Source organism: Lissotriton vulgaris, chromosome 5, assembly GCF_964263255.1.
Source record: "Lissotriton vulgaris chromosome 5, aLisVul1.2, whole genome shotgun sequence".
Lineage (NCBI taxonomy): Eukaryota > Metazoa > Chordata > Amphibia > Caudata > Salamandridae > Lissotriton > Lissotriton vulgaris.
In genome coordinates, this window is record NC_141693.1 from 796849035 (window position 1) to 796864521 (window position 15487).

The window sequence follows — 15487 nt, forward strand, 5'->3', positions numbered from 1 at the left end:
GCCCAATCGCAGCAATGCTGAAAATCTATCAGGCGAAGGGCGTATCATCTGTTAGTTATGACTCGAAGTGTGGGGGTACACCACGGCAGACCCATTGCAGGTGGTAGAAAATAACTTCTTAAAACGCCTGCTGGGATTGCCTACTGGCCTTTCAAATCTGATAGCCCACGAAGAACGGGGGATCCCCTTTCTATGTGATATCCTCGCTTTACGCTCTTTCATTTTCTGGCTCAATTGCTGGCTTAACACAGAACTAAAATTAACACAGCAAATTATCATGGACTGCATGTCCCTGGACCATATGTCCCGAATTCCTTGGCTACGGTACATTAAAGGTCGCTTTTCAGAGCTGGGCCGCCCTGACCTCTTCTTAAACCTTCAACTATTACAAAAAAAGTTGAATCCTTTAAAGACGTATTCATCTCTAGAAGAAAGATGGGAAGGGACGAACAGGAACTGTGTAAACCCAGTGTCCGCAAATATCTGACCCTAATAATTGAGCCTTTAAAAGAACCTTATCTTTTGGGGACCCTGACTACTTACGAGCGCTTTTTGTTGACTAGGTTCTGACTTGAATATTTTCATATTTTAATCACGGTGCCTAAGGGGTCCAGGAGAGGTCAGGTGCTAGTACTGTGTGGTTGCGACAACCTGTCTCCACAGGATCTGCTTCACTTTTTGTTCCTCTGTAAAAATTATGATGTGCCCCAGAGACACTTTTGAATCCCCCTTTTAAGGAGGCTCAATTTTAGACAGGTGCGCCCAGCCCTTTTGCACCTACAGTTGCTAGAACAGGAGTGTATTTTTTTCATAGTAGGGTACTTAAAATTATTGCTGAGAACTAGGGCCTGCCTAGAATATTAGCTAATTGTGGGGGTAGGGGCACCTAAGGTTTTAAATATGTTATCATGTGTCTATTATGCGAGATCTTGATATTTAACTATTGCACTTGTAGCACTTTTCTTACGTTTCGAAAATATGAATTTTATACCTTTTAATGTATGTATTTAATGGACTGTGTGCCTTTTATTGTGACTTTTATGGTTTACTTGATGTAAAATCGAATAAGGTTTATTATGATGATGATGACTAGAGAAGACTGAATTAGAAGAGCAGCTAAAACATAAGGTTAAATAGTTTCTAGAATCCAGATATCTACAAGTCTTTCCTCGTGGAAGAAAAGATGGAGTAGAAACGATAAACCTTGGCAGTCTCTTCTCTCTTTGTTATTTTATCCACTTCCCTCTTGAGAGAATATTTATAACATGTGAAATAATTGTGTTTTGGGTTTCTCCTGTGGGGGGCATTGGGATCAAGCATCATCTGTTCCTGCGCAAGTGTTGGGATTCACGATCTAACCCGATGATATGTGTCCAACATGAATGCCTGGGTGAATTTATAAGTGGTTAGGGTTTGGCACATTGAATGGATTAGTACATGGTTCTGCATGGGTCACTAGAGGAGTGCAAGGGGAGTGACAGGGTATTTGCTGGAGTGTATGGACATTGACTGGGGAATTGAAGGTGTTAAAGACAAATGTGTAGGTGGTTAGAGGACTGCATGCGTAGTGGATAGGGGTTTGAAGCAGTCCATGTTGTAAGGCCTGAGTCACTGCATGAGTACTTGGGTACTGACTGAATGATTAGAGTACTGCAAGGAGAATGCCTAGGTGAATTTACAAGTGATTTGGTTTTGGCGCAGTGAATGGATTAGTACATGTGCTGAATGGATCACTAGAGGAGTACAAAGGGAGTGACAGGGTGTTTGCTGGAGTGTATGGACACTGACTGGTGAATTAAAGATGTGAAAGACAAATGTGTAGGTGGTTAGAGGACTGCACAGAGAGGATAGGGGTTTAAAGCAGTCTATGTTGTAAGGCCTGAGTCACTGCATGAGTACTTGGGTACTGACTGAATGATTAGAGTACTGCAAGGATAATGCCTGGGTGAATTTATAAGTGGTTGAGTTTTTGCGCAGTGAATGGATTAGTACATAGTGCTGAATGGGTCACTAGAGGAGTGCAACGGGAGTGACTGGGTGTTTGCTGGAGTGTATGGACACTGACTGGGGAATTGAATGTGTGAAATACAAATGTGTAGGTGCTTAGAGGACTGCAAAGAGAATGCCTGGGTGGATTTATATACGATTGGGATTTGGCGCAGTGAATGGATCAGTACATGGTGCTGATCGGGTCACTAGAGGAGTGCAAAGGGAGTGAGAGGGAGTTTGCTGGAGTGTATGGACACTGACTGGGGAATTAAAGGTGTGAAAGACAAATGTTCAGGTGATTAGATAACTGCATGCATAGGGGATAAGGATTTGAAGCAGTCAATGTTGTAAGGCCTGAGTTACTGTATGAGTACTTGGGTACTGACTGAATGATTTGAGTACTGCAAGGAGAATGCCTGGGTGAATTTATAAGTGATTGGGTTTTGGCGCAGTGAATGGATTAGCACATGGTGCTGAATGGGTCACTATAGGAGTGCAAAGGGAATGACATGGTGTTTCCTGGAGTGTATGGACAGTGACTGGTGAATTGAAGGTGTGAAAAACAAATGTGTAGGTGATTAGAGGACTGCATGCATAGTGGATAGGTGTTTAAAGCAGTCTATGTACTAAGGCCTGAGTCACTGCATGAGTACTTGCGTACTGACTGAATGATTGGAGTACTGCAAAGAGAATGCCTGGGTAAATTTATATGTGGATGGCGTTTGGCGCAGTAAATGGATTTCTAAATGTTGCTGAATGAGTCACTAGAGGAGTGCAAGGAGAGTGGCAGGGTGTTTGCTGGAGTGTAGTGTAGTTGCCATTTTCCCAATAGGCTCTGCGCATTGGAATAATATATCCTATAGATTTGATGTAGGACTTAGGTCGACTAAGTCTCTATCGAATATATTAGACTTAATTGTGAGTGCCAGCTAGCTCAGAGGTCACTAGAAACGTTCTTGAATGAACAAAACAAGAAGGGATTAGTTTCTGACAACCGCATAAACATGACAACTTTGTTTCCCCAAGAATAAAACTGATCTTCGGAGTCGTGGAAACAATAGATAGATATTTAACTCAGTTAATCGTGCATGCTTCGTTTCATCAGAGGTGCAGAGAAATAGAGAGACAGGTGTTTTCAATAAAAGGATTTATTGAACAGTCTTCTTTCTCATGCAAGTAAACTGAACTGCTACAATTGTAATACTGGTTGCAAAGTATAATGCCTACAGTAAGAATAGTATTATAAAATAATACTGTAAAAGCACTGTATGGTTCCTAAACCATAGATGAATACATACATAAATAGCAAAGGATAAAAAGTACTCAACTGGTGCTTCTAAAATATGCCTACCTCAATATACATAAACTAAGTCTAATACGAGGGAAGAAGTACGTGAGGTGTAGCATAGGTTTAGTTTTTTTTTGCCAAGAATCTAACCAAGATTTCTCTTGGGGTCTAATCAGCTCCATACCTTGGTTTTAGAATGAAGAAGGTCTGGTATCCCTGTCTCGGGACTCGATTTCCCAACACCCTGAGAGGGGAGCTTGGAAACACTGGAGCTGGATTCTCAGCAGGAGAAAGGCTGTCAGGATCAACCCGTTCGGGACGCTGTGCGCGCAATGCGTGGGGTCCTGAAGCCTGCTATGCTGAACTACAATCCCCATGAAGCATTGGGTGAAGTAGCGCGAGAAGGTAATACACAAACCCGGAAATAAAAAGCGAACGCAATGAACAATCGGAGCCGATAATTCTGGTATGCTGGCGTTTGTCTTGAGCTGTGTGTATTTCGGAGAAAACTGTGAGTAATCCCGTTAGGGTGTTTCCGGCTGGGAGCATTCTACGCTGAAACTTTATCAAGACGGCTGTTTTGGTCTTTGTGGTGTTTTCGAGAGAGAGACGGACACGGCGGTGTACGTCCCCCTGCTCCTCTCGGTAAGACTTTTCTGGAGGAGGAGAGTTAGTCCTCCAAGTTGTGGATAAAACGCGGCGGCGTTTTTCTTCCGGATGTTTTTCTTTGTCGGATATGACAGGAATCACTTTCAGTAACAGAAAAGTTACAAACTGAACTAAGATTCGTAAAGTGTCCCTGTGTGGCACAAGTCTGTGTTGAAACAGAAGAAATGTTTAGCATGTTACCTGCATTGCCATAAGAGACATTTTGTGTGTGCTAAACAGAAAGACATTGCTGGACAAAAGAAAGGTGCAAATTAACCTTCAACTCAATATCAGTTTCCTTTTCATGTTTGGTTTCGACAACTTGTTTGTGTTTTCTTTTCAAACTGCAGGAGAGGAAAACAAGGGGGTACCTAGTAAGAAAGAGTGGAACAAGATATCTTATGATCAAGCATTGGTATGTGAGGTGAAAGAAACTATCTAGTGTATATGGTATGATTATGTTATAATACATGTACATTTGTGTTTCTTTCCTTGCCAGATTATAACCACTGCTAGGACCCTTCATCCCTCTCTCCTGCATATAAAGCTTTAGAATTTTCCTTTACAGGTAGGCTTAACGGTTGGAGGGGGAATAGGGGACTATGCACTCATAGAGTGCTCGTGTTGTAGTGGAAGAGTTAGGGAGGGGTGTGAAACTAAAATCCCTTGTTCTTTGTCATTGCAGATCTCCCTCCCCGCTGTCCCCTTCCTTTCCCGCGGTTTCGGAACCCTCCTGTTGGTCTGTGATCAGTGCTGGGTCACGGGTGGGTTGCGTGATCGTGTGTTTGGGACTTTCAACACAGCCCCGAGGAGAGGTGTGCCGGACCTTGACAGAATTATCGGCCCAAGGAAACGGTCCTCCTCTTGGCTGTGTTGAAAGAAAATGGCCACTATGGATGACGTATTGGCTGCCCTTGCATTAGTCCAAACGGAACTGGCTGCCTCCAATCGAGAGGTCGCTGCTTCCCGTGCTGAAAACGTCCAGATTAAAGCCCGTTTAGATAGCTTACAGGCAAACCCATTCAGTGCAGGGGCTAGTACTTCTAATCCTTCGTCTGTAGTGGTAGAAATTCCTACACAGATTCCGTTAGCTCCCCCCGAGAGGTTTTTTGGGGACAACAAAAAGGTCCAGGTGTTTATGACTCAAGTTCGCCTACACTTTATGTGCAAACCAAAAATGTTTACCACCAATCAAGCTCGAGTGGCCTTTTTAATTTCCTATTTAGGTGGGGAAGCAGCTCAGTGGGCAGGTCCCATAGTCAGAAGAGATGATCCCCTCTTACACGATTGGGAGGAATTCAGGCAGGAGTTCGAGAAGACCTTTGACCGAAGGGCAGAAACATTTTCCGCAGATCGTGAACTGTTGGTATTGAAGCAAGGCACATCCGAGCTAGTCACCTATTTGAACAACTTTCGTCGCCTGGTTGCAGAAACCGATTGGCCCGAGGCTAAACAATCCGCACTCTTTTATCAAGGATTGAATGACGAAATGAAGGATGTGTTGGCACACATTGATCCCCAACCCCGTACCTGTACGGCTCTCATTGAACTCGCACTTCGTTTGGACCACCGTATCAGAGAACGTAAAGGGGAACTACGGAAGAAAGAGCCGGTAGTGATGGTCCATGAGCGAGGAGGGGGGAGCGGTGAAAAATCCCCGTCCGCTCAAGAGGCAATGGAGATAGGAGCGGTTAGAGCGGCTTTGTCTTTCGGTTAAAAAGAATATCGTAGGAAGAATGGTTTTTGTTTATATTGCGGAAAAAAGGGGCACTACCTACGGGAGTGTCCTGTGAAGCCGAAACCTGGAAGGTTCAGGACAAACCAAACTGCAGCAAGCACTGTGGAAGAGAAATCGGGAAACTCCAAAGCTTGAGGATACAGGAAGGGGAACCTTCAAGCCAAATCACCATCCCTTCAATTACCGCCTGTTGCGAACAAGACAAAAATCATGTATATCTGTCTATGCATCTGATAATGGACACTGGAGATCAAGAAGTAAAAGCGATGGTGGATTCCGGCGCTACGGGGTGCTTCATGGATTACGCTGAAGCAGATAGGCTGGGCATCCCGCTCATTGAGAAGAAACATCCGGAACCCGTATATGCGGTGGATGGCAGTGAGTTGATTGCAGGACCCATAAAATACCACACTCCGGAATATCGGTGCATAAGCAATAATTTACACCAGGAGAACATCTCCTTTAATATCATCCAGGCACCCCAGTATGGGATTATTCTAGGCCTTCCTTGGCTTCAAATACATGAACCATCCATTCATTGGACCTCGAAAACCATCGAATTTAGCTCTGAGTATTGCAAAGATCATTGTTTGATCTCCATGGCTAGTCCTTCTCAGTCCTTGGCAAGGGTTTTTAACATCGCCACCGCTGCTGAGAAAGAGGTGCAGCTTCCATCGTGCTATGCTGAATACGCTGAGGTGTTCAGTGAAGAACGGGCAGAGACCCTTCCCTCTCACCGAACCTTTGATTGCCGCATTGACCTTGTCCCTGGAGCAGTGATTCCTAATGGCAGGTTATACGCTCTTACTGTTCCGGAAAATGAATACCTGAGGAAGTACCTTGACAAATACCTGGCCTTAGGGTATATACGCCCCTCTCGATCACCAGCATCATCGCCTTTATTCTTCATCCCAAAAGCCAATGGGGACAAGAGGTGTTGCATTGATTATCGCGCATTAAACACCATCACGGTGAAGAACCAGTACCCTCTACCACTAATCCCGGTCTTACTTGAACAGGTCAGAACAGCCAATATCTATACCAAACTAGATCTGCGAGGAGCCTACCATCTGGTCCGTATAAGAAAAGGCGATGAATGGAAGACAGCATTCAAGACGCGGTATGGGCTGTTTGAGTATCTCGTGATGCCTTTCGGCTTGTGTAACGTCCCTGCCGCGTTTCAATACTTTCTAAATGAAGTATTGAGAGAATACCTGGACCTCTTCGTGGTCGTCTACATTGACGATATCCTCGTCTATTCCACCAGGACGAGTGAACACCAATCCCATGTGAAACAGGTACTGGGTGCCCTGATGAAACACCATCTCTATTGCAAGATTACAAAATGTGAATTCCACGTTACTACCGTCGAGTTTCTGGGAGTGATGCTTACTCCTTCCGGACAGGTCATGGCGGAAAGAAAAGTTCAAGCGATCAAAGAATGGCCTTGCCCGCGGAATGTAAAGGACATCCAATGTCTATTGGGGTTTGCAAACTTCTATAGAAGGTTTATCTGTGGATTTTCTGCGCTGGTATCCCCATTGACTCGTTTGACTAGGAAGACAGTACCGTTTCTTTGGAACTCAGATGCACAAAAAGCGTTTGATGGATTGAAAGAGGCCTTCATCAAAGCTCCAGTTCTAAGACATGCCAACCCCTCCTTGCCCTTTATCGTTGAAGCGGATGCATCTGAGGTCGCTTTGGGAGCGATCCTGTCACAAAGACAGGAAGAATCAGGCATGTTACATCCAATTGCCTATATGTCAAGGAAACTCAACCCTGCAGAAACCAACTATACAATAGCCGAAAAAGAGCTACTGGCAATAAAGGACGCATTTGTGGAATGGAGACATTGGCTATTAGGGGCAGTTCATCAGGTGACTGTCTACACAGATCATCGCAACCTGCAATTTATGAGATCGGCTCATCACCTGACACCCCGGCAGTTGCGCTGGATGCTCTTCTTTGAAGAATATCGTTTCATTGTCACCTTCAGACCAGGAAGCATGAATAAAAAAGCAGATGCTCTAACCAGGCAAGAACATCCGGTGTTACACTTGCAGACTCCCAAAAGATCCATTCTAGATCCGTCCAAAGTGGTGTGTGTGACTCAGTCCAGTGATTTTTTGCAGTCCTTGCGTTCAGGGATCCAATCATGTACATGGAGAACCTGGCTTAGACATCACCCAGAATGGAGGTTGCGACAAGGTGTGGCGATGAAAGGGAAACAAGTGCTGGTGCCCACAAAGACATTGCAACTTCAAGTGTTTAAATGGTGCCATGACATTCCAAGTGCAGGACACATGGGATATGTAAAAACGTTGGAAAAGGCGTTGAGACAATTCTGGTGGCCCTCCATTCGGCTGGACTCGAAGCGATGGGGTGAACAATGTTTGAACTGTGCCAGAATGAAATCGGATAGACAACAACCTCAAGGTCTTTTAATGCCTTTACCAACCCCCGAAATGCCCTGGGAAAGCATTTCTGTGGATTTCATAGTAGGTTTACCTAAAGACCAAGGAAAGACAGCCATCATTGTTGTAGTGGACTTCCTTACTAAGATGGGCCATTTCATCGCTTGCGACAAGGTGCCTACTGCAGGTCAACTAGCTCATCTCCTGTTAACCCACATAGTTAGGTTGCATGGGCTTCCTACAGTGATAGTGTCAGACAGGGGGGCCCAATTCACTGCGGGGTTTTGGAAAGTGTGGTGTGCTGAGTTGCGGATTTCCTCCTCTTTATCTACCAGTTTCCATCCACAATCAGATGGCCAAACAGAGAGACTGAACCAGTCCCTGAAACAGTATCTTCGTTGTTATGTTCTCACAGACACGGACTCTTGGGTGGATTGGTTGTGGGTGGCAGAACTGGCCTACAATAGCACATTGCACTCCTCAACAGGTCATTCCCCTTTCTTCAGTAATTATGGTCACCATCCTAGGGTTACTCCTCTGATTCTCCCTAGACCCACCGTTCGACTTCCAGAGGTTAAGGCTCGATTGTTGCGCATTCGCCGTGTTCTTATGGCGACGCGTAACAATCTGATTCAGGCCAAGGGTAAATACAAGGCTCAGGCTGATAAACACCGTAGGCCGAGCCCTGTATATAAGTGTGGGGATAGGGTGTGGTTATCCACTAAGCACATCAAGTTCCGTAGGTTTAGTGTATTTAACCCTAAGTTCATCGGGCCATATAAGGTGGTGAGAATGGTGAATCCTGTGGCGGTGAGGTTGCGGTTGCCGGCCCATTTGCACATCCACCCCGTGTTTCATGTGTCCTTGTTGAAGCCCTCTCGTAGTCCTGTTCATCGCCCTCCTGTGCCTGTGTGGGTGCAGAATGAATCGGAGTATGAGGTGTCACGTGTGTTGGACTCCAGGTGGGTGCGGGGGAGGCTCCAATACTTGCTGTCCTGGAAGGGCTACGGGCCTGAAGAGAATTCCTGGGAGCCTGCGAGGTCGGTACATGCCCCGAGGTTGGTGTCTTGTTTTCACCGCCGTCATCCGGATAAGCCTGCCCCGGGCCAGCGTCCCTTGTAAAAGGGGGGTGTACTGTCAGGATCAACCCGTTCGGGACGCTGTCCGCGCAATGCGTGGGGTCCTGAAGCCTGCTATGCTGAACTACAATCCCCATGAAGCATTGGGTGAAGTAGCGCGAGAAGGTAATACACAAACCCGGAAATAAAAAGCGAACGCAATGAACAATCGGAGCCGATAATTCTGGTATGCTGGCGTTTGTCTTGAGCTGTGTGTATTTCGGAGAAAACTGTGAGTAATCCCGTTAGGGTGTTTCCGGCTGGGAGCATTCTACGCTGAAACTTTATCAAGACGGCTGTTTTGATCTTTGTGGTGTTTTCGAGAGAGAGACGGACACGGCGGTGTACGTCCCCCTGCTCTTCTCGGTAAGACTTTTCTGGAGGAGGAGAGTTAGTCCTCCAAGTTGTGGATAAAACGCGGCGGCGTTTTTCTTCCGGATGTTTTTCTTTGTCGGATATGACAGGAATCACTTTCAGTAACAGAAAAGTTACAAACTGAACTAAGATTCGTAAAGTGTCCCTGTGTGGCACAAGTCTGTGTTGAAACAGAAGAAATGTTTAGCATGTTACCTGCATTGCCATAAGAGACATTTTGTGTGTGCTAAACAGAAAGACATTGCTGGACAAAAGAAAGGTGCAAATTAACCTTCAACTCAATATCAGTTTCCTTTTCATGTTTGGTTTCGACAACTTGTTTGTGTTTTCTTTTCAAACTGCAGGAGAGGAAAACAAGGGGGTACCTAGTAAGAAAGAGTGGAACAAGATATCTTATGATCAAGCATTGGTATGTGAGGTGAAAGAAACTATCTAGGGTATATGGTATGATTATGTTATAATACATGTACATTTGTGTTTCTTTCCTTGCCAGATTATAACCACTGCTAGGACCCTTCATCCCTCTCTCCTGCATATAAAGCTTTAGAATTTTCCTTTACAGGTAGGCTTAACGGTTGGAGGGGGAATAGGGGACTATGCACTCATAGAGTGCTCGTGTTGTAGTGGAAGAGTTAGGGAGGGGTGTGAAAATCCTTTGTTCTTTGTCATTGCAGATCTCCCTCCCCGCTGTCCCCTTCCTTTCCCGCGGTTTCGGAACCCTCCTGTTGGTCTGTGATCAGTGCTGGGTCACGGGTGGGTTGCGTGATCGTGTGTTTGGGACTTTCAACACAGCCCCGAGGAGAGGTGTGCCGGACCTTGACAAAGGCAGCCTCTCGATCAGTGCGTTAGCTGGAGGGTCTGCTTCCTTCGGCACTTGCTGTAGCGAGCTGCGTGGGGCAACTAGATAGTCGAGCTGCTCCGAACCACCGTGTGTTTGCTAGGGCAAATGTAGGCTTATTTATACCTTGAAGGTGCCTAGTTTGACGTAAAGTCGGACATAATAACGTCATCAAAGAACCCCAAGGGAGTGGTAGTTCTTTGAGAACTCAATGATTTCTAGGACAAATCAATATTCAAGCATAGGGATGTCCCTGACTGCTGAAGCTGAGTTTTCCAAGAAATCGTTGTGGCTTTTTGGAACTAGTGGAAGTAGCCATGCCTGTATTTTGACTGGATGGGTTATGTCTAAACATGGGCATGATTTCTATGCCTATATAAGGGCAATGTGATTAATACCTATATAAGGGAATGAATCTGTAAATTACGCTTGGATTCTAGAATGCTACACCCACTCCACTTTATTATGTTCGATATTACTAAATTCTAAGCATTTTTAAACATATCTAAAGCATGATGTGTAAGAAATACCTCTCAAAATACATAAACTGCATTTGAAATGGCTTTACATGAAAGATGAACATTTGAGAACGCAATATTTTCATTTAAAGCATGTAATATGTCATGAAAAATGCTTATCAGAATGAATAATAAAATTACTTTTATGAAATGGCTCTTAAATACCGAAGAAAGGTCAAGACCATTCCATGACAGAATATATACTGTTTAGTTTGTGGACAAGTTCAAATATTGTCATTTGGAAGTGTTTTCAAAGAATTCTTGTTCTCTAAGAATAGTTCTACTTTAAGCAGATTACTTTGTGCCCCACAAAAAAGTACAATTTTGGAAAAAGTCAAATCACAGCGAAAAATAGAGTTCTAAAGTTGGAGGTTTTGTTATGAAAAGTGAAGGTCGAATACAGAGTCCCATAGAACGATGTGTGCTAACTTCAAAAGTCATTCCCGTTGTTAGGAGAAAACATCAAATCTTCTAAGCTGGCAAAGAAATTGTCTACCACAGTAGGTGAAAGTTGGACCACTTCATTAAGTAAACCAATAGCACAAAAATCTGAAGCATCACTGTCAGCGTTGGCCGCATTAGCAACGTTCGTCGGAGATGGAGATGGTACCTGTGTTCCTGTCAATCCACGTATCTCACCGTCCGCAGATTGCATCTGTGAGGTCTCAATGAATGCCATCATCAGAATTGGTAGCCGCTGGAGACAACACAATGCATGGGCCGTTACTGGACCAAGCAAGGTATCAACATCCGATGGCAGTTCTGATGGAACTGTTAGACAGATGTCCAACACGCATTCTTCTCCACATAGCAGGCATCATAGAACAGGTAAGATGCAATCTTGCCAGATTGGTCAGAATGATAGAAACCACGTGGTATTCAGGTATCTTAATCAAGCCAGGCCCAGGATCTGTATCATGCGCTCATGACACTTCATTACCAGGAGAGTAATCTCTATGGTAATCTGGGTGTCGCTGCTGACCGGACTTGCCATATCGAAGCAGAAGGTACAAGAATAGTATTCCTGCTATGAGTCCCAAAATGAGAGGCAGCATGGCGAACACAGAGTGCACAAAGTTTGGAAAAATGCTGAGGACTGTTTCAAATGGTGCTAACAATCCCAAAAAAAACTGTCTTAAATACATGTACAATACCACTGGTATTGTATTGTATTGTATATTGTTCTTGTATAGCACAACTGCCACCCTGCGGGTATCCTGGCGCTTTGAAAAAGAGACCTAGTCAGATAAAAACAGCAGATTGAAGGCTGAAAGGTGGGCGCCGGGATTTCAGACATTGGCAAATAGCCATGTCTTTAGGCTCTTTTGAACCCTATCAAAGAGTCAGACTGCCTGATGTTCTGGGGTAGCTCGTTCTTCAGCCGAGACGCTACTGTGCAGAAAGCTCTACCTTCCATCCTGGATCTCCTAACTCTGGTGGGAGCTGCCAGGCCTGGACTGGAAGAGTGCAGAGACCTAGTGGGCTTGTACCATGTGAGTCTTTCCTGCAATGGAAGATGGCCCGTGCTGTGTAGCGCTCTATAAACAATGCACAGAGATTTAAATGTGACTCTATCCCTTATTGGCAGCCTGTGTAAATCTCTCAACGCCATTGTGGTAGAGGAGCCGCGTTGTCTATCAAGTGCCAGCTTGGCCGCTAGAGACTGGACTCTCTGGAGCCCCTGCAAGATATATAAAGGGGCACCCAGATATAAGGAGTTACAGTAATCCAGTCTGGCCAGTATTACACTCCTTACCACCAGAGGTCTAGTCTCGTCGCGCATAAGGGGAAGAATCTGTCTAAGCGCTTTTAGCAGGCCAACGCAGACACTAATTGTTTTATTAGTTTGCGATACCATTTGGAGGTTTTCGTCGAACAATACTCCTAGATTCCGCACGGTCTAGACTGGGATGCAAAGATCAGCTCCCGGCGAGAGCCTAATCTCACAAGGTAGTTGTTGACTCAATTTAGCCATCGAGCAGTAAACTACCTCCGTTTTCCCCCTCATTAAAATGAAGGGAGTTTGCATTAAGCCAGCCGGAGACCCTACCCATGCATCTCTGAAAAGTATCCATGGTCACTGCATGTTTTCCTTCCAAGGAGAACACCAATTGGGTGTCGTCAGCATAGTTAATCAGATCGATCCCATAAGATTTTATAATAGGGATCAGAGGCTGCAGATATATATTAAAGAGGATAGGGCTGATCGACGAGCCCTGTGGCACTCCATGGTGGACCTGGGACTTGGGGGAAGCAAACAGAGCCAAGGTTACTACCTGTTGTCTACCCACCAGGTATGATTGTAGCCATTTCAGGGCCTTGCCTTTCACGCCCAGTTTCTCCAATCTACTTAGCAGGACTGCATGGCTAACCGTGTTGAATGCGGCTGACATATCCAACAACACTAGTACTTATGAATTACCGTTGTCGGCTCGGATTCGCAAGGTGTCCAGCATGGTTGCCAATGCAGTTTCTGTCCCATGGCCTGGGCGGAATCCAAACTAATCCTTATCCAATAGGCAGTTATCTTCCAGATAGCGTGACAGGGACCTACTAACAGCCTTTTCCAAACTTTTTATAGGATAGGGCAGAAGAGATATAGGCCTAAAATGGGCCGGAATTGTTGGGTCCAGCGAGGGCTTCTTAAGTAAGGGAGTTACCACTGCCTGTTTCCATACCTCTGGCACTACTCCTTCCTCCAGGGACTGGCAGCTGATCAAATGCATCCAGGGAAATAGCTCTGGGCCGTACTCCTTCCAGATCCTATGAGGAAGGGGATCTAAAGGGGACCCTGAAGATATGCTGAGCGCCAAACTGGTGAAGAGCTCCTCTGTAAGAGGAGGAAAGCTCTCCATAAATGATACTACCAGTGTTTCCTCCTCGACCATCTGAGGTGATGCATCCTGGCTGCTAGCCTTACCCTGAGCAATCCCCCCCACAATTTTAGCAATCTTTTCTTCAAAGAAGACGGCGATTTTGTCGCAAAGTGTTTGAGCTGCAACCACCTTATTGCTCATGCAGGCCGGGTTTGAAAGCTCTCTTATGATATTGAAGAGCGTTTTAGTGCTATTTGTGACTGAAGTATGGTGGTGGCATAAAAAAGTGCCTTTGTTTTAGCAATGGCCCGTTTATATTTAGCCTGCTCTGTCTTTAGCAGTCTTTTGGCGGACTCTAAATAGAGTCTTCGCCACTTCCTTTCTGCCTGTCTGCACTGATTACGCAAGGATTTCAGCTCCTTGCTAAACCAGGGGGATGAGGGTTTCCTTCTGTTCCTTATCTTTTTCAAGGGGGCAAACTTGTCAAGGGTGTCTGCGATATGGTTACAATAGACATGGTAGTTCTGGCCCACCAAGCCCTCTGGGTTAAAGAGTGTCTGACTGGTAAAAATAGGGTTTATTTTATCTTTTGACAGTTTGGACCAGTCCCTTCCCTTTCGATAGGTTATAGGGCAGGCATTTCCATTCCCCTGAGTAGGTACAGTAATCTGAAAGTGGATCAGGAAATGGTCGGTCCAGCATTGAGGTAAGATATCGATCACCTTTGTCTCAGTCTGGTTTGCGAATATCAAATCCAATACATGTCCGCCTGAATGAGTTGGTTTCATTATCAGCTGGTCAAGGCCCCAATTCCCACATATATTACTGTAAATCCATCAAGTGATTCCCTAGGGCCCCGTTGTCCCATAGGTTGAAGTCCCCCAGGAGCAACAGTCTGGAGTGGGTCAGGGCAAGGGCAGCGATAGTATCAAACAGTGCCTGGTATTGCGTATCCAGGCCTGGCGGCCTATAGCAGATCATGCCAGTCAGCATCCTTCCTTTAGGTTCTTGCAGGGAAAAACCCAGTAGTTCTATCCCTACAACACCATCGACCTGTAGGGGGGAGAAGTCCCACTTTTCCTTATAGATCACCCCAAACCCCCCACCTCTTCCCTGGGACCTGGGTTTATGAAACATCTTATACCCATCCGGGCAAGCAAGGCCCAACTCCACACTAGTCCATGTCTCTGTAATGAAAAGGGCATCCAGATCCATATCTTCTAACAGGCTTGACACCTCCTGGTGGTGTTTGACCAGGGATCTGCAATTAATCAGGCCGCACCCCAAGGTGACAGAGGTCTGTGACAGGTCTTTTTGAGGCCAACCCCTTACCCTCTTTCCTATACTCAGTAAAGACTCCCTGGAATACCTTAGTCCGGCAGCATTCTTAGCGCTAAGCGCGGCCGGCGCGCGGAGGGGTGCAGACGACTTTACTCTGACGCATCTCCGGCGCGTTGCTGTGCGCCTTTGCTGCGTGCCTGCATTGGTCTGTTTAAATAGACCGGCAGTTGCAGGCAAGCCAACCACTAGAGCGCTAACAAAGATGGTGCAGGGGTAAATAGTATTCCCCGAGTCCCGCTAAAGCAGAGGAGTGCGTTTGGGATGATTTTTATGGTACAAGTGAGAGGATGTGAATTCTCCAAGAATTAAAAGGTATTTTGTTAAAAACAGATGCAATAAAAAGTTCCGCTCAGTTTCCTCCTATACATTTTAAAACCCTCTACCTTATGGCAACAGTAGTACTT

The 15487-nt window shown here is 45.4% G+C and overlaps 1 pseudogene; it reads right to left on the bottom strand.

Annotated features, from left to right (window-relative positions):
- Positions 1-13427: 13427 nt before the first annotated feature.
- LOC147711595 (uncharacterized) lies at positions 13428-14530 on the bottom strand (annotated as a pseudogene).
- Between the last annotated feature and the right edge of the window lie 957 nt (positions 14531-15487).